General features: G+C 50.8%; 1 protein-coding gene across 1 annotated transcript in view; it reads left to right on the top strand.

Moving 5' to 3' along the window:
* Window positions 1-19,434, top strand: part of LOC148217871 (uncharacterized) — a 218,515-nt gene that overhangs the window by 11,323 nt on the left and 187,758 nt on the right. The gene's annotated exons all lie outside the window — the stretch shown is intronic.

Consider the following 19,434-nt stretch of genomic DNA (forward strand, 5'->3'; position numbering starts at 1 on the left):
GGGGATCTGACAGATCATCCTCCCTTCTGTAATACCCTGCACCTCCATGGGAGGCTGAGGCTACCCTCACTTTAGTGGAGTTCCCTCTGTTGGTGTTCCCCTCCCTGATTTGGCGCACCCGTGCTGCCAGGACAGAAGTGGGTTTCCCATCCCACCTTCTCATGTCTTCCCCGTGGTCACGTAGAAAAAACCACAGGTCAGCATGTGGGGTGTACCCTCTCTCCCTAGCTGGGGGGCGTTGGGCTCTACTTTTGGGGTCCATGACTCTCACTGGTGCTGCACTGATCTTCCTCACCTCTTCCCTTATCTCCTTCATCTCCTCCTTAAACTCCTCTCTGAGGTCCTTAGCCACAGCAGAGACATGAGCCTGCACTGGGCCAGCCATCATACTCTGATAATTCCTGAGCCTGTTGGCAACAGAACCCACTGTCACTTGGTTGGTATCAGCATCAATCATTGCAATAAAGGGGGTATATTGAGATGGGCCCAGGTTTGCCAGATTCCACAACATCTGCCCTGTGCACCTGACCTTGTCAGGGTCATTGTCATGCTGTCCATCCCTCCCAAAGAGCACCTCCAGTACTGCCACTTCTCTCAGCTTTTGGATCCCTTCCTCAAGGGTATTCCAACGTGTTCTCTGGTGGTACTCCTGCATTCTTTCCCTGTGGACAAATCTCTCTCTCACACTCATTAAAAGTCGCTCCCAGAGGGAAAGGAGACCTGTCTCCCTTACAAATACCTGGTCCACACCTGAGTCCTGGGTCAAGGCTCCCAAATTCCTTGCCTCAGTACCATCCAGTTGCACACCTGTACCCATAAGGTCCCAGACCCGCAGTAACCAGGTTGTAAAAGCCTCACGGCCCCGTCGTACAATGTCTTTTCGCAGGTTACGGAGACTCTCGTATGACAGGGACTCGGTGATGATCTCAACTTCTGGCTCCCCTGCTGGTTGTGAGGGGCCCCCTTCCTGACCCTTATTATCTAGGTGCCTTGTTTTCATCTTAGACTTCCTAGTTTCCACAGGGGCAACTGCTGCTGGCTGTGAGTGCCCTTGCAGTTCAGCTGGAACCTGGACAGATGTAACATCTGTGGGTCCCACTGCTGCACCACCAGAGTCTCCCTCTTTAAGGCAGGGGGAGGGTTTCTCACCAGCTGGGGAGAGGTACTCCTTCAGCATCTGGCCCATCTCACGTATCTCCTTTGCTAGCACCCCCACCCATTCTGGGTGGTTCCTTTCCGAGGTGGGCTGTGGAGCAGGGTCAAACTCTGGGGTAATATCCCTAGTCTCTGGGATAGGATCAGGCTCTGGGGTAACCTCCCTAGTCTCTGGGACAGGATCAGGCTCTGGGGTAACATCACTAATCCCTGGGGTAGGTATCAGGGTTGTTATCCAAGTCAATCTCCCCTTATCTCTGAATGTTAGATAGAACAGGTTTAACAGGGATATAAGCAACACTAGCCACAATATAATGTCATTAGCATTTAAAGTGGATTGGAACCCCTTGAAGACTGGTGGGGTGAACTTCAAAAACCCTGTGATGGGTTGAGAAAAAATTTCACCTGCTGCCACTTCCTCACAGTAAGTACCATTATTGAAGTAGCCCCAGAAACACACACTTAGAGTGTGATAGCTCTGAATCCATGTGGCCATCTTCCAGAGAAAATTAAAAATCCATGAATTCCTCAACTGATCAACCCACATAATAAACTGGATAATAGCCACAGTAACCTTGGTTATGAAACTCATGTTTAAAAAAAGGCTTGCAAATGGGAGAGATATAGCAGTGACCACATAGAGGCCAATCCAGGGTAAGCTGGACAGCATGGTGTCACCTACCACAAGCTTGGGTAATTTAAGAACTGTTATCCCCTTTTCTACCCCTCTCTCAATGCCCTCAGGCAATGCCCCACGTTCCGGGCGCCAAAATCTGTCTCGGTTTGAGAGACAGGTATGGCCTAAGGAAAGGCAGGAGCCCCTTTCCTGCGATGCAGAGTGCAACCCCCTTCCCTTTTAATTATTTTAGGTCCAATTCAGACACCTTCAGGCAGGAGATATGGGGATGAGAATAACAGTTCTTTACTGGTATTTAACAAAGCAGAAAAAACAACAACAGCTATAAAAATTGGCAACAGAAACAGTCTAGCTCCGCTCCAGTCCCTTCTGGCCGCAGGCCGTCTCCCTGTGCTGTTACCGGTGCTGTGGGCAGGGCAGGTCCCGCGCAGTTGAAGAGGGCTGGGTGATGGCGGCCGCGGCCCAGGGGTGAGCGGGGATGGGGAAAGTTACTCCCCCTCACGGTGTCGGTCGTGGTGCTCAGCAGAGTGTCCGGAGGTAGTAGGGTGAGCTGGGAGAGCAGCGGAGCGATGTCCAAAGGCAGGGAGCGTGGATCTCAGCGCTGGGATGACAGGGGAAGATGCCAGAGCAGAGCCCAGGTTGTCTTCCCACTCCAGGAGCCAAGCGAGAGAGAGCGTCCCCCGCTCCAGACCCCCCCTATCCCACCTTTCCTTTTCCGGTTCCCCCCCCCTCCCCCTCCAGCCACCCCCCTACGAGAGAACATTATCTGTCGTTTTAGGGTGTAGCCACAATTACTTAGCATAACAATGGGAGAAATTCCACAGAAAGAAAAGCGAAGCATTCAACCCCCAACAGTGGCATAATTAGGTTTAAAAGTATCCCTGAAATAATAACCAAGCAGACAGCTCCAGCTCCTGACCTTCCTGCTGACCAAGCCGCTGAAATGAGGAACGAGACATTTCACCATGGGATGGGATCAGATTATCTATTTACAGAAGAAGGAGGAGTTTGTGGAAAATTAAATGATGCAAACGGCTGTTTGCAAACAAATGATAACCGAAAAGTGGTGAAACAGATAGCAAAGGAAATATGAAAATATCTCGTATTCCGGAGAAATAATGGGAATGGGACACGTTTCCCTGGTTCCCTGGCAGACCGTGGCATAAATGAATGCTGCTCCTCTTCTGATGTGCTGCAGCAACTCTCAGCTTTTTACCATGCACGACACCTTCCGCCAAAGAGGATGCAGGAAAAGAGATTGAGTCAATGGAAATTAAAAGTTTGTAAAGGCAATTCTTGAGAATATGAGAAAAGGAGGGATTGAAAGCAGTAAGATTAATATCGTAGTAGGAGTGCATATTAAGAGGGACATGCAGTAGGCGGATCGGGAAGTCTGAACCTTCCAAGTATCTCAGCCAGTGGGGAAAGGGAGAGGGAGATGCAGACGGGAAAATGAGGATAAAAAGGAGGCGGCATTTTAGAGACCGCATGGCAAATGCCGCATGGCCTCTCTCTTTGTTCAGGAATAAAGTCACTTTTACAGGACTCCTCTGTCTCCTGCGGGCACACAAACCTCTGGCCACGGGAATTTTCCCGCACAGCCCCGGGCACAGGGCAGACACCTCTGTGCCACCCACAGCAACCGGGACGAGGCAGCGCTGCTCCGGCACCGGCTCCTGCCGAGGCCCCAGCGGGAAGGAGACCGCGGGCAGCCGCTCCCGCAGCGCCCTCAGCCCAGCGCCAACACGGGCCGGCACCGGCACAACCAACCCGCCAGAGCCCCCTGCCGCCCCCTCGGCCCGCAGCGAGCCCCGAGCCCCCGCACAACCGAGCGCGGCTCCCACCTGCGCTGGGGCCGCCTCCGAGCTCCGCCGCCGCCTGTGGCTGAGGAATTCGATGGGATGTGTTGCCTTAACCTTTCTGACCACTCCCAGCCCATCTATGCCAGCATTCAAGCCCTGAAAGAAGGTGTGAATAAACTTCGGGTAGATAATGGGTACGACTGGCTGAACTGGCTCTTAGGGCACTGGGGACTCACTGGCTGGGTTAGGAATTTAGTTAAAATAGGTTTGCATGTATTAGGCATCATATTATGCATTGTAGTAGTTATTCCTTGTATTTTACAGTGTGTTAAGAATTTAATCGACAAATAGCATAAGAGTCTATTTTTAGTTAAAAGAAACGGGGGAGATGTGGATATGGGTAATGCAAATGAGACTGATAGTACTGCAGATTTAATCAGCAAATGCAGCCTGACAACGAGGATGCCTGGCAAGAGCAAACAGAGACCTGACTGCAAGAGGACTGGATCAAGTCTGGGTTATGGGAAATAAGATTTTACTAAGTCCAAATGTAAAGTTTGTCTATGTGAGAGTTTGTCTATGTAAGGTTTGTCTATGTGATTGCAGTAAAATATTACCAGCCTTCCTGTAAATGGTATATAAGCACATATAGTGCTCAGTAAAAACTGGATTTTGATCACCATTCAGTGTCCCCATCTCTCTCTCATCGTCGATAGTTCAAGTACTCCCAGTGGGTTCCTGGAAAGAGAATGGTGGCACATCTACTGCCTGCTACCCCCTCTAGGCAATATTCAACTGTTTCGTTCACAGACTCATCTTCTAGCACTCTTAGTGGGCTCAGCAGAGCCACTTCCCACTGGTGGGGGCAAAGAGCACCCTCTGTGCCTTTGTGGTGGGAGCAGACAGTGTTGTCTCAAAGGAAAGGTCAAAGAGAGACCAAGCTGGACCTCTGCCTCCTGCCCCTCACCCTACAGGGGAAGAAGGGCACAAAACTGAGAACCTTTTTTTTCTGTCTTGTCATTTCCAGGAGCTTGACTAGCTCGAAGGAGAGGATTAGAAGGATTTCTTGAGGATCACTGCCAGGGCACAGCACACATGGCATCCCTCACCCCTTACATCATCATGGGATGGAGGGGTAGGAACCAACAACAGCCCTACCCCACTGCTCCAGAAGCCAAAATCCCCATGCAAGCATTTAGTTATGGCCTTCTTAGAGAACCACATTCCCACCCAAATCTTCCCCTCTGCAGCAGCTCATTCCCACAGGAACTGGCAGAGCAGATGGGGTTTGGACATTGGCTGGCTTCCATTGCACTCCTTGCCCTGGAGCTGGCACGGCAGGAGAAGGGCTCTGGTGAACCTTCTCCTCCTCCCATGTAGGCTCTAACCCAGCTGCCAGAACTTCAAGTTCTCAGAGCACTTCTGGGCTCTGAGCAGCAGCCACGGGAGGAGGAGATGCAACTCCAAAGGCAGCAGTTCCCAGGCCCAGCTCCTGCCATCCCAGTGGGGCTGTTCGGTGGTTCAGGAGAGGAAGGGAAGGGCAAGTGCACGTGGCAGTAGCTCATTTCAGACTGAAAGAGGGAAAGGTAATTTATTCACTTGGAAATCACTGCATTCAAGCTCTGATCCTAAACTGAAAGAGAAGTAGCACCTGCTCGTGTTAAATTTGGGTGAAGAACAACTGCTACATTTGATATGGTAAGCAGTTCAATTATCAGAGGGAAAATGTAAAGCAAAAATTAGCATTCACAGAGAGACAGAAAACAGCAGGAGTTGGCAAAAGGGAGGAGGACAAGAAAGCACACCCCAAGTCAGTGTTTCATCCAAATCCAGGATTTTCTGTTTGTAAGGAGTGGGGTCCCCCCAGGTCCCTCCCCAGTCCCGCCCCCCAATAAACGGGACTGGGGTGAACTGGGAAGTTTTACTGGGAACACTGGAGCAGCTGTGCTTGGCCTGAATGACAGCGGGGCTGGGTGTGGGACACACGACTCCTCTAAAATCAATGTGGGGATGTGTTAGAGTCATTAAGTCAAGAGTTTCTCTGAATCCTTCAGAGAGAAATCAGAGTGCAGGGATTGAATTGAAGTCTTGAGATGGACTGAAATGTGTTAAGCCTCTCACACATAAAGCAGAGGTGAAGGTTTAGGTTGTAGCACGAGGGAGCAATAAGTAAGTAAATGGAATAAGTTTTAAGTGCTTTTAGTGAGTAAAAGGTCTTAGACGCCAGAGAAGTAGTACATGTTCTAGTGAAGGTTGAAAGACATGCTAGTGTTTCCTCCGAGGCTCCAAGAACCTCGCTTCAGACATAATAGAGTTAGAGTTCAGAATATTGCTTACATTTTTCAGTTAGAACAAGACAGGCCATGTACATAGTTTATATGTAGCACCTCACCACTCTGTGGATCCCAATGGAATTAGGCTCTCTGATGGAGAGCATCTACAGACCTCTTGGAGATGGATCCCAGTAGTGTCCTGTGGATGCTCTACATCTCTGTCTTCTTGGTGCTCAGGGTCCCCCACAAACACGGAGTTCAGGGGGTCCATACACACTTGGGGCAGGTGGGAAGGCCCAGGTTCCTCCCCTGGCAGGGACAAGTCTGACACAGGCTCTGGCAGCAGCCTCTGGCTCTGCTGCATCCCTTTGCATCAGGAGCAGTGCTCTGCTGCAAGGCCTCAGCAGTGAGTCTGGGCAGCGCTTTGGGGCTCTTGGATGGATTCTGGCACCTCCTCAGCTGCCCCTCACGGCAATGTGCCGTGGATGTGGCCTTCCCGGGCTGGGGATTTTCCAGCGGAGCCAGTTTGTGTGAGGGAGGATGGGTGTTCAGTGCCTGTGGGCAGAGGTTCCCCCACAGCCCCAGAACTCTCCTCCTCCCTGGCTGGCTGTGGGCAGTGTGTGCAAACGTGGCCTCAGCAGATGAGCCTGTGGGCTACGGCCTCCCCCAGCCCCAGCCTGGCCCAAGCTGATTTTCAGGACAGCTGCTGGCTTTGCCTTGCTTTGGATACATTCTCCTGCCTCAGTTTTGTGTCCTTGTCCCTAGACCAGAGGCAATTGATCAATGGTGTCACCTTGATGGTACCTCAGGTGCTGTTAGGCCGCTCAAGTCCCAGGCCAAAGCTGCAGTCAGGTGAAGGAGGGCTGGGCTGGGGTGGTCTCAGCCTCTTTATTCAGTAGAGGATTTTTGAGGTCCTTCCCAACACAAACTATGCTTTGACTCTAGAAGATGTGTGGATGTGTATTTTAACTTGGTAACATTAATACAAATTATTATTATAATAATAATTTTATTTTCATTATAATTATTTAATACAAATTCCATTATTTAATACTACATCTATTACTTCTTCTTCTTCCTCCTCTTCCTCTTCTCTTTCTTCTTCTTCCCATTCCTCCTCTTTTTCTTCTTCTTCTTCTTCTGTCTATACTTAAAATGATTATTTCATTTACTCCTACCACCATTTCTTTTTCAACTTAGTAGTTTTATTATTCTTCTTCCTATTATAATTCTTAATATAACTCTTTCTTCTTATGGGCTTCTTCTACTTGTTCTCCTATTTCTACATTTATTTCTATTCTTATGTTCTTATAGTCTTGTTCTTACTCTTATAATCTTATTCTTATTACTGTTGAGTTGTTTTCCTTATTCTTAATTCCTCTTATTTTTCCTATTCTTATTCTAAATCTTCTTATTATTCTTTTTCTTTCAGTTTCTTTTTTTTTCTTGTTGTCACTCCTTTTCCAGCCCTCCTGCTGGGGCAGTGGAGCCAGGCAGGGGCAGCGGCAGAGGCGGCGCAGCGCCCGCAGTGCCCGCCGCAGCCGGGATCGATGGTTATTGATGGGTGCAGGCGCTTCCACACGGGCAGGGCAGGCACAGCACGGGCCTGGGGAGCTCGGCTCAGCTGGTCCCGGCTCAACCCAGGCCTGGCGAGGGGCAGCCCAGGGGAACCCGCCTGCTGACAGACCTGCCCATCTGTGCTCTCTCTCTTCTTTGTCCTCACAGAGCTCGAGGACTGTGAGGTTCTGAACCTCCAGGTGCTCTCAGGCACCCAACTGTCGGGTTATTTTCTTTCATGTGCCAAGCAGCTAATCGTTACTATCAAGTTGCTTATTGCAGAAGCACATCAGTCTCAAAGGCAAAAACAAAGCAAAGCAATGGCAAAAAGCACATGGCATTAAAAGCAATGGCATAAAGCAATGGCATAAAGCAAGTGGCAATGGCAAAATGCAAGTGGCAAAATGCAATGGCATAAAGCCATGGCATAGAGCACCAGCTCTCCCTAAAGCATGTTCTTTCATAGCAACTTTCCAACTACCTAAGACACAAACTCAGACCACTGCTTCTTAACCTATTAGAATTCTAGTTTCTTAGCACGCCAGGCTACATATAAACTATGTACAAGGCCTGTCTTGTTCTAACTGAAAAATGTAAGCAATATTCTTAACTCCAACTCTATTATGTCTGAAGCGAGGTTCTTGGAGCCCCGAAGGAAACACTAGCATGTCTTTGAACCTTCACTAGAACATGTACTACTTCTCTGGCGTCTAAGACCTTTTACTCACTAAAAGCACTTAAAACTTATTCCATTTACTTACTTATTGCTCCCTCGTACTACAACCTAAACCTTCACCTCTGCTTTATGTGTGAGAGGCTTAACATATTTCAATCCATCTCAAGACTTTAATTCAATCCCTGCAGTCTAATCTCTCTCTGAAGGATTCAGAGAAACTCTTGACTTACTGACTCCAACACATCCCCGCACTGATTTTAGAGGAGTCGTGTGTCCCACACCCAGCCCCGCTGTCATTCAGGCCAAGCACAGCTGCTCCAGTGTTCCCAGTAAAACTTCCCAGTTCACCCCAGTCCCGTTTATTGGGGGGCGGGACTGGGGAGGGACCTGGGGGGACCCCACTCCTTACAAACAGAAAATCCTGGATTTGGATGAAACACTGACTTGGGGTGTGCTTTCTTGTCCTCCTCCCTTTTGCCAACTCCTGCTGTTTTCTGTCTCTCTGTGAATGCTAATTTTTGCTTTACATTTTCCCTCTGATAATTGAACTGCTTACCATATCAAATGTAACAGTTGTTCTTCACCCAAATTTAACACGAGCAGGTGCTACTTCTCTTTCAGTTTAGGATCAGAGCTTGAATGCAGTGATTTCCAAGTGAATAAATTACCTTCCCCTCTTTCAGTCTGAAATGAGCTACTGCCACCTGCACTTGCCCTTCCCTTCCTCTCCTGAACCACCGAACAGCCCCACTGGGATGGCAGGAGCTGGGCCTGGGAACTGCTGCCTTTGGAGTTGCATCTCCTCCTCCCGTGGCCGCTGCTCAGAGCCCAGAAGTGCTCTGAGAACTTGAAGTTGTGGCAGCTGGGTTAGAGCCTACATGGGAGGAGGAGAAGGTTCACCAGAGCCCTTCTCCTGCCGTGCCAGCTCCAGGGCAAGGAGTGCAATGGAAGCCAGCCAATGTCCAAACCCCATCTGCTCTGCCAGTTCCTGTGGGAATGAGCTGCTGCAGAGGGGAAGATTTGGGTGGGAATGTGGTTCTCTAAGAAGGCCATAACTAAATGCTTGCATGGGGATTTTGGCTTCTGGAGCAGTGGGGTAGGGCTGTTGTTGGTTCCTACCCCTCCATGCCATGATGATGTAAGGGGTGAGGGATGCCATGTGTGCTGTGCCCTGGCAGTGATCCTCAAGAAATCCTTCGAATCCTCTCCTTCGAGCTAGTCAAGCTCCTGGGAAAGATAGGACCGAAAAGAAAAAAAGCATTCTGAGTTTTGTGCCCTCCTGCCCTTGTGTGGTGAGGGGCAGGAGGCAGAGGTCCAGCTTGGTCTCTCTCTGACCTTTCCTTTGAGACAACACTGTTTGCTCCCACCACAAAGGCACAGAGGGTGCTCTTTGCCCCCACCAGTGGGAAGTGGCTCTGCTGAGCCCACTAAGAGTGCTAGAAGATGAGTCTGTGAACTAAACAGTTGAATATTGCCTAGAGGGGGGTAGCAGGCAGTAGATGTGCCACCATTCTCTTTCCGGGATCCCACTGGGAGTACTTGAACTATGGGGACACTGAATGGTGATCAAAATCCAATTTTTACTGAGCACTACATGTGCTTATATACCATTTATAGGAAGGCTGGTAATATTTTACTACAATCACATAGACAAACCTTACATAGGCAAACTCTCACATAGACAAACTTTACATTTGGACTTAGTAAAATCTTATTTCCCATAACCCAGACTTGATCCAGTCCTCTTGCAGTCAGGTCTCTGTTTGCTCTTGCCAGGCATCCTCGTTGTCAGGCTGCATTTGCTGATTAAATCTGCAGTACTATCAGTCTCATTTGCATTACCCATATCCACACCTCCCCCGTTTCTTTTAACTAAAAATAGACTCTTCAGCGATTTGTCTATTAAATTCTTAACACACTGTAAAATACAAGGAATAACTACTACAATGCATAATATGATGCCTAATACATACAAACCTATTTGAACTAAATTCCTAACCCAGCCAGTGAGTCCCCAGTGCCCTAAGAGCCAATTCAGCCAGTCGTACCCATGATCTACCCGAAGTTTATTCACACCTTCTTTCAGGGCTTGAATGCTGGCATAGATGGGCTGGGAGTGGTCAGAAAGGTTAAGGCAACACATCCCATCGAATTCCTCAGGCACAGGCGGCGGCCGAGCTCGGAGGCGGCCCCAGCGCAGGTGGGAGCCGCGCTCGGTTGTGCGGGGGCTCGGGGCTCGCTGCGGGCCGAGGGGGCGGCAGGGGGCTCTGGCGGGTTGGTTGTGCCGGTGCCGGCCCGTGTTGGCGCTGGGCTGAGGGCGCTGCGGGAGCGGCTGCCCGCGGTCTCCTTCCCGCTGGGGCCTCGGCAGGAGCCGGTGCCGGAGCAGCGCTGGCTCGTCCCGGTTGCTGTGGGTGGCACAGAGGTGTCTGCCCTGTGCCCGGGGCTGTGCGGGAAAATTCCCGTGGCCAGAGGTTTGTGTGCCCAAAGGAGACGGAGGAGTCCTGTAAAAGTGACTTTATTGATGAACAAAGAGAGAGGCCATGCGGCATTTGCCATGCGGTCTCTAAAGCGCCGCCTCCTTTTTATCCTCATTTTCCCGGCTGCGTCTCCCTGTCCCTTTCCCCGCTGGCTGAGGTACTTGGAAGGTTCCCGATCCGCCTACTGCATGTCCTCGTTAATATGCACCCCTACTACGATATTAATCTTACTGCTTTCAATCCCTCCTTTTCTTATTTTCTCAAGAATTGCCTTTTCAAACTTTTAATTTCCATTGACTCAGTCTCTTTTCCTGCATCCTCTTTGGCGCAAGGTGTCGTGCATGGTAAAAAGCTGAGAGTTGCTGCAGCACGTCAGAGGAGCAGCAGCATTCGTTTAAGCCATGGTCTGCCAGGGAACCACGAAAATTTGTCCCATTCCCATTATTTCTCCGGAATACGAGATATTTTCATATTTCCTTTGCTATCTGTTTCACCACTTTTCGGTTATCATCTATTTGCAAACAGCCGTTTGCGTCATTTAATTTTCCACAAACTCCTCCTTCTTCTGTTAATAGATAATCTGATTCCATCCCATGGTGAAATGTCTCGTTCCTCATTTCAGCGGCTTGGTCAGCAGGAAGGTCAGGAGCTGGAGCTGTCTGCTTGGTTATTATTTCAGGGATACTTTTAAACCTAATTTTGCCACTCAAATTATGGATGGATTTTCTGTGTCCTGATATGAATTCGTTAGGGATCCCAGGGGCTGGTCCATGGTGTCGTAGGATTTGTTCTGGTGGCCGTTCATCTTTTTCCCTTTTTTGGGTGCTCCCTCCGTCCAGGGCTGCATCAATTGAACACTTTTATCTTATGAAATTATAAAATGTTTGGATTCCCAACTCATTTCTCTGGACTAGCAAAAACACCTCATTGCTTTGGGGAGAGGGATGATCCCCCCCCACACATTTTTTTTCATGAAATTTGCTCAATATTCTCCATTTGCTGTTTCCCTTTGCAGCTTAACCAGTTTCTGTTGCAGTCAGATATCCTCACTATGGGCTCTGCCTTTAGTTGTGCAAATTCCATCTGTGCAAGCAGGCAGAGCTGGGGGTGAGGGGCAGATGGACTCAGGGAAATTCCTCCCCCAGGCAAGAAGGCCCTTGGGCATTGTCCACACTTTTCCAGAGCAATGTTAATTTGCATTTCTATAACTCCTCTCCTGGCTGCCTGGAACTAGGATTTTCTTCCAGAGCAGCCTTTAGGTGATTCACACGTCCACCCTCACAATCTGCTTTATTTTTCTTTATTATTTTTTTTAACGATTTTTTATTAACTATTTATGCGTTAAAGCCTCACCATTAATACTCTTCTAGGTTTGCAAAATGCAACTTAAAGGTGAGCTTCTAAAGATCCATTCTGAAATTCTGCCGTCATTAAGAGCCACCACAAATATATAGAAAAATATTCCAATGCAATCAAGTATTTTCTACATCTTCTCCTAGGAGTAAAAATTGCTTGTCACACCCCTGGCCCAAACCTAACTGACAGTCTAAATGTAGGATTAATGTGAAAATTTTTTCTCATGGTGTAATCTTGTCACTGAAACTGCAGGGACAATAAAAAACTCTCCAACAATATCTTTAGTGTTAGAGAGTTAAGGCATTACTTGATTGTGGTCAGGATGTGCAACAGAAATAATTTCATCCACACATAGCCCGGGTGTGCAGAGAAAATCATTCCATGAGATGTGAATTTTACTAGATTTTTCCTGAAATTTTACAGTCTGAAACATTGAAATCCATTGTTTTAGTGTTTATTGCTTCCAGGTTGTGTAGTTTTTAGTCTTTAGTTTCCTACTGGACCTGGATTTCTCCTCCTGTGATGTTAATGAGGTCCCACTCCTGGATTTCCTTCTCAGCCTTTTCCAGACCAGGAGTCTCCATCTATGGCGGGTGCAGTGTCTGGGGTGGGTGTTCCTTGATGTTTGCTGATGTTTCATTGATGTTTTGTTGATGTTTGTTATGTTTGTGGATATCTTTTGGGCTATTCCCAGTCTGTTGAGATATTAAACTCATCTCTGTTGAGTGGTCTAACAGTCCATAAAAAATACCTTTTAAATTTTCTTTCCTGAGAGAAAGGCAAACCGAGCCTGACTAGTAAAATGAAATGTAAAAAAATTTAAATTTGGTATACTTTCCAGCAATGGAATCGCAGGCAGCCCAGTGTGTGAGTGTAATTGAGAGGCAGAGTCCTGGGTGGATGCTGTGAACAGCAAAGTGCCAAGGCAGGCTCTGTGCCAGCCCAGCTTCCTGTGGCAGAGATTTCACAAGAGACAGGATTCTGGCCACAGACTGCTTGAAATATACATCCCTTATCTCCAGCCCGCACTAGGGGGAGAATTCCCAGGGTAAGGAATTGCAAAGATCAATTCCAAGGGAGATAACTGAATATCTGCCCTGGCTCTGGCCAAAGGTTATAATGGCCGGATGCTTGGCCTTCAGCCAAGGGCACACACTGACTCAGAAAACACTTCCTAAATGCAGCAACATGTTGCATACTCATAGACCTTCATGCATTATTCAGAATCATTGTCCTCTGACCTGTAAATCATTATTTTTTCCTTCCCTGGGGTTTTGGTGTCCCATAATCCAGGAATGTGAAGAATTTCCTGATTATCTTTTTTACCATTCTCTGAGTTAGTTACATGAACAAAAGATTTTTACATTAAACTCCAAGAAAAATATATTTATCACACAAGTATTTATAAGTTTTTTTAATTGCAGAACTAAAATAAACTATATTCATACAGCAATGTTTTCCAGCATATAGCATTCATTTAAATATTTGCAAAAAGGCAATAGTATAATGTACACTTATAACACACATAGAATTCAAATTTCTTTTTTGCAGTCTGGAGGAGACATAGCTGGTGGTCCAATCATTTTGTTATTTTCCATTTTCTCAGGTTTATTCCCTTTTCTCCTGTCCATAGCACAACACTGAGGATATTTGGGTTTAAAAAGTCATACAGTGTTGTGGCTAGAGCAGAGAATCTTCAATGCAGGTCCTGCAATTTCCTATTAATCCTGAGAATTCTTACAGCTGCTTTTTAGTCCTGGATTACTTCTGAGATTCCCTGGTCCCTCTCTGGGTCAATACACCTCAAACCCTTAGTTAAAATATGTCCCAAATATTTAACCCTTTTCTCCACCATTTCCTCTTTTATTTCAAATACTCAAAGATTATTTTTAGCCTGAACATTCAGCCATTTCACAGAGGCTTCTTCTGCCACTTCTTGTCCTCCTGATTGGGGAAAGTCATCCACATCCTGCATTAACCCAATTCCTAGGTAAATCCTAGGGAAAAATTCTTATGATATTTTCTGCAAGATTTGCCCCAATAAGGCCGGTGCTTCCATGCATCCCTGCAGAAGGACCGTCCATGTCTTTTCCATTTTCCCTTCTATCTCTTGTTCCCACTCAAAGGCAAAATCCAGTTTACCATCCTGTGTAAGTGGGCATCCCCAGAAAGCATCTTTGCCATCAATTCCTGAATGGTGTCAGTGTGAGGAGGGCACCTGGTTCAAGATGGTGTAAGGATGTGAGAGCCCCTGGGTGCTGGAGCCCCCTTGGACCCTGGGGTTCATCCTTCAGGGGCTGTAGAAACTCTGCCATGGCCTTTGCCTTCCCCTTGGCCTTTTCCTCCTCCCTTCTTGCATTCCCCTGCTGTGCCTTTGTGACCAAGTGCTCCAGGGGCTTCTTCTGCCCCTCCTGCAGCCCCCTCAGTGCCTGGGGGTGCTCATCCTCTGACAGCTGCTGAGCTTTCTGCTAAATCATTCCTTTCTGCACTGACCCAAGGAAAATGCTTAAAAGCTCATCTGGATGCTTGCACGTCCAATGCCCATTTCCCAGCTGTTCCTTTGTGCTGCTGCTCCTTGTGCTGTGGCTGCCGTGGCCAGCCCGTATCCCAGAGCCGGTGCCTGTCCTGCCGCAGTGTCCAAACGCGGCCCCCCCGGCGGGCAGGGCCGGCAGCTCCACGGGGCCGGGCAGCGGCCGGGGCGTCCCGCAGCCTCCTGGGGGCCGGGGGCCACTGCCGGGCCTGCAATTGCCGGGGGGTGCTGGGCTCAGGCAGCGCCCGGCGCTGAGCCCCGGCTGCCCCACAGCCCCGGCCCGGCCCCGCAGCTCCCCACAGGCCCCCAGCCCGTGCTCCCGGTGCCGCCCCTCTGCGCCCGCTCCTGCCGCTGCCCAGCACAGAGAAACCCCCTGCAATCCTGACCTCCTTGTGTGCCTGTCCTGGCAACCGGGGATACAAAGGATCTGCAGCAGCTGGCAACTTTTGACGAGAAGAGCCTGCTGAAAAACATCCCCATCCTCAGTATTTTTCTCTTCCTCCTCTTTTCCATCATTCTTTGTCTTCCCACATAGATTCTTTCTTCTGCTTCTTGCCTGAACCATATTCCCTGCACTTCTCATCACACCAACACCATCCATCCCCTGTTGTCTAAATCCCTTCTGGACTTCCCTTATTGCTCCCCTGTGTCTCCCTGTCCTTGATTACCTCTGGGAGAATGGGCAAACTCCCTCAAGATGCTCCCAAGGGACCCTTCAGAGATATTTTGGGATCATCATCCCTTTGGCCCGGATCCCTTCCTGGCTTTCCCTTTCTACCCTGCATGGGTGCCCTGCCATGTTTAGTCCCCGAAGATGCCACTGTAGTCCCTGCTGAGATTTTCAGTGCTCTCTGGCTGCCGACTCTTCCCAGCCCCCCTGATCTGTCACTCGTCTGTCTCCTGGCCCCAGCGCCCCCCGGCAGGGGAATTTGGGGAGGTGGGAGGGGGGGAGCGCCAAGGCCGGGCCCCCCCGCGCTGTGGTGGCGGCAGCGGCTGCAGTGGGGAGCGAGTGCGGGCGGGAGCGGCCGAGAGCCCAGCGCTGCCCCAGCCCGAGCTGCCCCAGCTCCATGGCTGCCCCTGCGCTGGGATGCTGTGGGTTTGGGGGGAAGAGGGAGCCGGCAGTGGGTGCTGGGCCTGGGGGCAGCAGCAGAAGGGAAGGAGAAGCAAGGTTGAAGAACAAAATGGTCAAATAATGCATATGGGAGGAGCAGGTGGGATTGTGCATGAGAAGGAGGAATAGTAGGAGGAAGTGAAATGTGAGGAAAAGCAGGGACACAGGAGAAGGAGGAGCAGAAAAGAGAAGCAACACAAGTTTCCATCCCTCCCTCTATCTACAGCCTCACCCCTGCAGCCCCAAGTTCATTGCCCCCCTCCAAATGCAGCAGGTGACCAGAAAGGGGGATCTGTGATTTTCTGAAGGATGAATCTTGGTGTTTGAAAGCTTTATTGGGGTAAAAGTTGGTGTTTTATTTCTTTTGCGGGTACTGAATCTTTGTATTTCAAGGGGATTTTGGCTGAATCTTGCTTTGTGGGGCGCTTTTGATGTGTATCTTGAGGTTTGGAGGATTTTGGGGCTGAATCTTGGTGTTTCAGAGGTTCTTACAGACACAATATGGCCAATAATTTTCTGGGATGAACTTGGGCAAAGGGGAACCGCCAGCTCAAGGCACTCCCCTCTTGTTTTTTCCCCAAACCAGGATTTTTCATTCCCAAGGCATTGGCAGATGGAGGAGGAGGAAAAGCCCCAGAGATCTCTCACGAGGAGGGGCTGCAAACCCAGCCCAGGGAGCTGCGAGGAGGAAAGACCCTCCCTGAGCCGGGAAGGCGGCCGGAGATCCAGGCAGAGCTCAGAGCTGGTGGAGAAGCCTCCTGGAGGGGAGAAGCCCCACAAGTGCTTGGAATGTGGGAAGGGTTTCAGATGGACCTCCGACATGATCCGGCACCAGGTGATCCACACTGGAGAACGGCCCTATGATTGTGGGAAATGTGGGAAGAGCTTCAGGACTATTTCTCATCTGATGGAGCACCAAGTGATCCACACAGGGGAACGGCCCTACACCTGCTTGGAATGTGGGATGAGCTTTGGGTGGAGCTCTGACCTGAGAAGGCACCAGCGCATCCACACTGGGGAGAGGCCCTACGAGTGTCCCAAGTGTGGGAAGAGGTTTCACACCAGCTCCGATTGCCTCATCCATGAGCGGATTCACACAGAGGAGAGGCCCTTCCGCTGCCCCGACTGCGGGAAGGGATTCAACCGCAACTCCCATCTCACTGTCCACCGGCGCATCCACACTGGGGAGAGGCCCCACGAGTGTCCTGAGTGTGGGAAGAGCTTCTCACAGAGCTCAACTTTGACCCGACACCAACAGAGGCACCACTAAGGGAATCCCTGTGAGTACCCCAAGAGTGGGAAGATCTTCGTGCTCTGCTCCAGCTCCATCCCCCATGGGAGGATCGGTGTTGAATGATCCCCAGTGACCCCCGTTGGGCAGAGCCCTGGTGATCCGTGGTCCTGGTGATCCCTGTTGGGTGGAAGGAAGGGGTTGGAGAGATTTCTCTCCCTTTTCCTTGTCCCGCTGTGATTTGGTTGGTAATGAATTCCCTCGCTGTGCCCAGGCTGGCTCTGTTGTTCCCGTGCCGGTGCTCGGGGCGGGATCTCTCCTGTTCCTTCTCTCACTCCCGGGCCTGTTCTCAGCCAATGAGAGAATGCGATGAAGAAGATTCAGCCAATCAGAGAGAGCAGCTGTGATGACTCACCGCTTGCCGGGCAGACCCGCAGCACCCAGTGTTCCCCACCTGGACCCGCCCTCCCCGCCCAGTCACGATCCCCACTCCGGGGTCCCCTCAAGTCCTTTCCTAGTACCCCCCACTAAATGAACTGGGTGTAACTGGGAAGCTTTACTGGGAACACTGGGAGCAGCTGGGCTTAGGCAGAGTTCCAGCAGGGCTGGGGGAGACCCACTACCCTCCCAAAATCAGTGTGTGGATGGAGCAGGGGGTCCTGGCCTTCCGTGAGTTCATGGGGAGGGGCTGCGGCCGCTGCCGGCTCAGGAGCTCTGTGGGCAGAGAAAAGGGGGTGACACCCGGCTGGAGGTCCCCAGGAGGAGCACACACACTCTGGGGGCGGGGGAATATGAACCCGGGGTCCTCCCCTCAACTTCTTGCACAGGTAGAAGCCGAGCCCCAGCGCCAGGAAGACGAAGCCCAACACGGAGCCACCAATCTCCGTCAGCACATTGCTGTCAGCGGCGTCTGGCGGCATCTCTGGGGGACCACAGGTGTCAGGGCCACCCAAAACCTCTCACGGACATTTCAAGCCTCTCCAAGAATCCTCCCAATCTCCCCCAGCCCACCTAGGGCTCCCTAAAACTTCTAATTCTTCTAATCTCTTCCTGGCTTCCTTGGGACCCACCAAAGCCCCTCCTGTCCCTTTCAAAATGCCATAACTCCCTCTCATTTGCCCCCCACTGCCCCAGGACCCCCACACCATCTCCCAATCCCTTCCCAGCTACAGTAGAACTCACGAAGATCCTCCCAGTCTCTTTGCAGCACAACCAACCTCATTCCAAACCCTGCTTTCCAATCCCTGATCTTTTTCCAGCTCCTCCACGTTCACTCAAAACCTTCCCAGTTATACCCAGCACCCCCAGACTCCCTCCCAGTGCTCTCCAGGACCCCTAGAACCCCATCCCACCCTCCCCAACATCCTTCAAACTCATTCTCAGCCATTCTAGACCGCCGATCCATTCTCCTATTTTAATCCAGGCTATCTCAAACTCCCTCCCAGTTACTCCCAGCACACGCCAATCCCTCTCCCAGCTCCCCCAGTGCCTCCCCCACGCCCCTCCCATTGTGAGGTCCGGGCCGTGCTCCAGGCTGATGTGCTCCACCTGGTAGCTGGAGCTGACCCTGTGCCAGGGGGGTTTCCAGCAGCACCAGGAGCTGGTAGAAATCCAGTCCCCATTAGGGACCAGATTGGTGGCCACCACATGCCCCGGAGCTTCTGCTGGCCCTGGAACCATCTCAGCTGGATCTCGGCAAGGCAGAAATCCATCACAGAGCAGAGCAGTCAGCCGGGTCCGGGCTAGGAGCTCGAGGGCCACAGTGAGATGGGCACTGGGGAGCGCTGGGAAAGAGCGGGGACACACTGGGATCAGCTGGGGGGAGACTAGGAGAAATGGAAGAGGGCTGTTGAGGAAGTGAGAGGGACTGGGGATGAAACTGGAGAAAGTGGGGGAACACTGGGAGAGAGTGGAGTGGATTGGGGAACGGGAGAAAGAGTGGAGGTTCGGGATTGGACTGAAAAGGACTTTGAACAGATTTAGAGGGATTGGGAGTGCACTGGGAGAGAGGGTGGAGGTCTGGGAGTGCACTGGGAATGGAATGGTTGGGGACCGAGAGGAATTGAGAGGGACTCTGGTGAAACTGGGAGGGACTGTGAGGACACTGGGAGGGACTGGGATGGACTGGGAGAGCCACCCGAGTCACTTGGGTTGAGGGGCAGGAGGCCCCGGGAATGGGCACAAGAAGGGCTGACGTGTCTCGGGTGATTCCCAGGGAGGTTCTGAGGGGCTCCAGGGTCATTCCCAGGGCAGGGCCCGAGGGGACACGCTCTGCCCCACGCTCACCTCTGCGCTCCACGAGGAACGGGCTGGACAACTCGTAGTTGTGCCGGCAGTGCCTGTCCACCGCAGCCCGTCTGTACTCCATCCATTGCGGGTCGCTGTTCCAGTGCCTGGCAGCCTTGTCCCCAAAGGAGGTGTCCCCACGTGCAGCCCCACATCGCTGCCCAAGTGCAGGAACTGCTCCCGCTTGGAGATGTTCCTCTCCACGAACCTCAGCCGGTCGGTGCCGTGAATGAAGTGACACTCGGACTAAACCATCTCCTGGAACAGCGCTGTGTGTGCAGGACACAGGTCCGGGGGTGTCCCCCCAGCAGCCCCCCAGCAGCCCACAGTAGCCAAGAGCTCC

Source organism: Sturnus vulgaris, unplaced genomic scaffold (genome assembly GCF_052056855.1).
Source record: "Sturnus vulgaris isolate bStuVul1 unplaced genomic scaffold, bStuVul1.hap1 Scaffold_198, whole genome shotgun sequence".
Lineage (NCBI taxonomy): Eukaryota > Metazoa > Chordata > Aves > Passeriformes > Sturnidae > Sturnus > Sturnus vulgaris.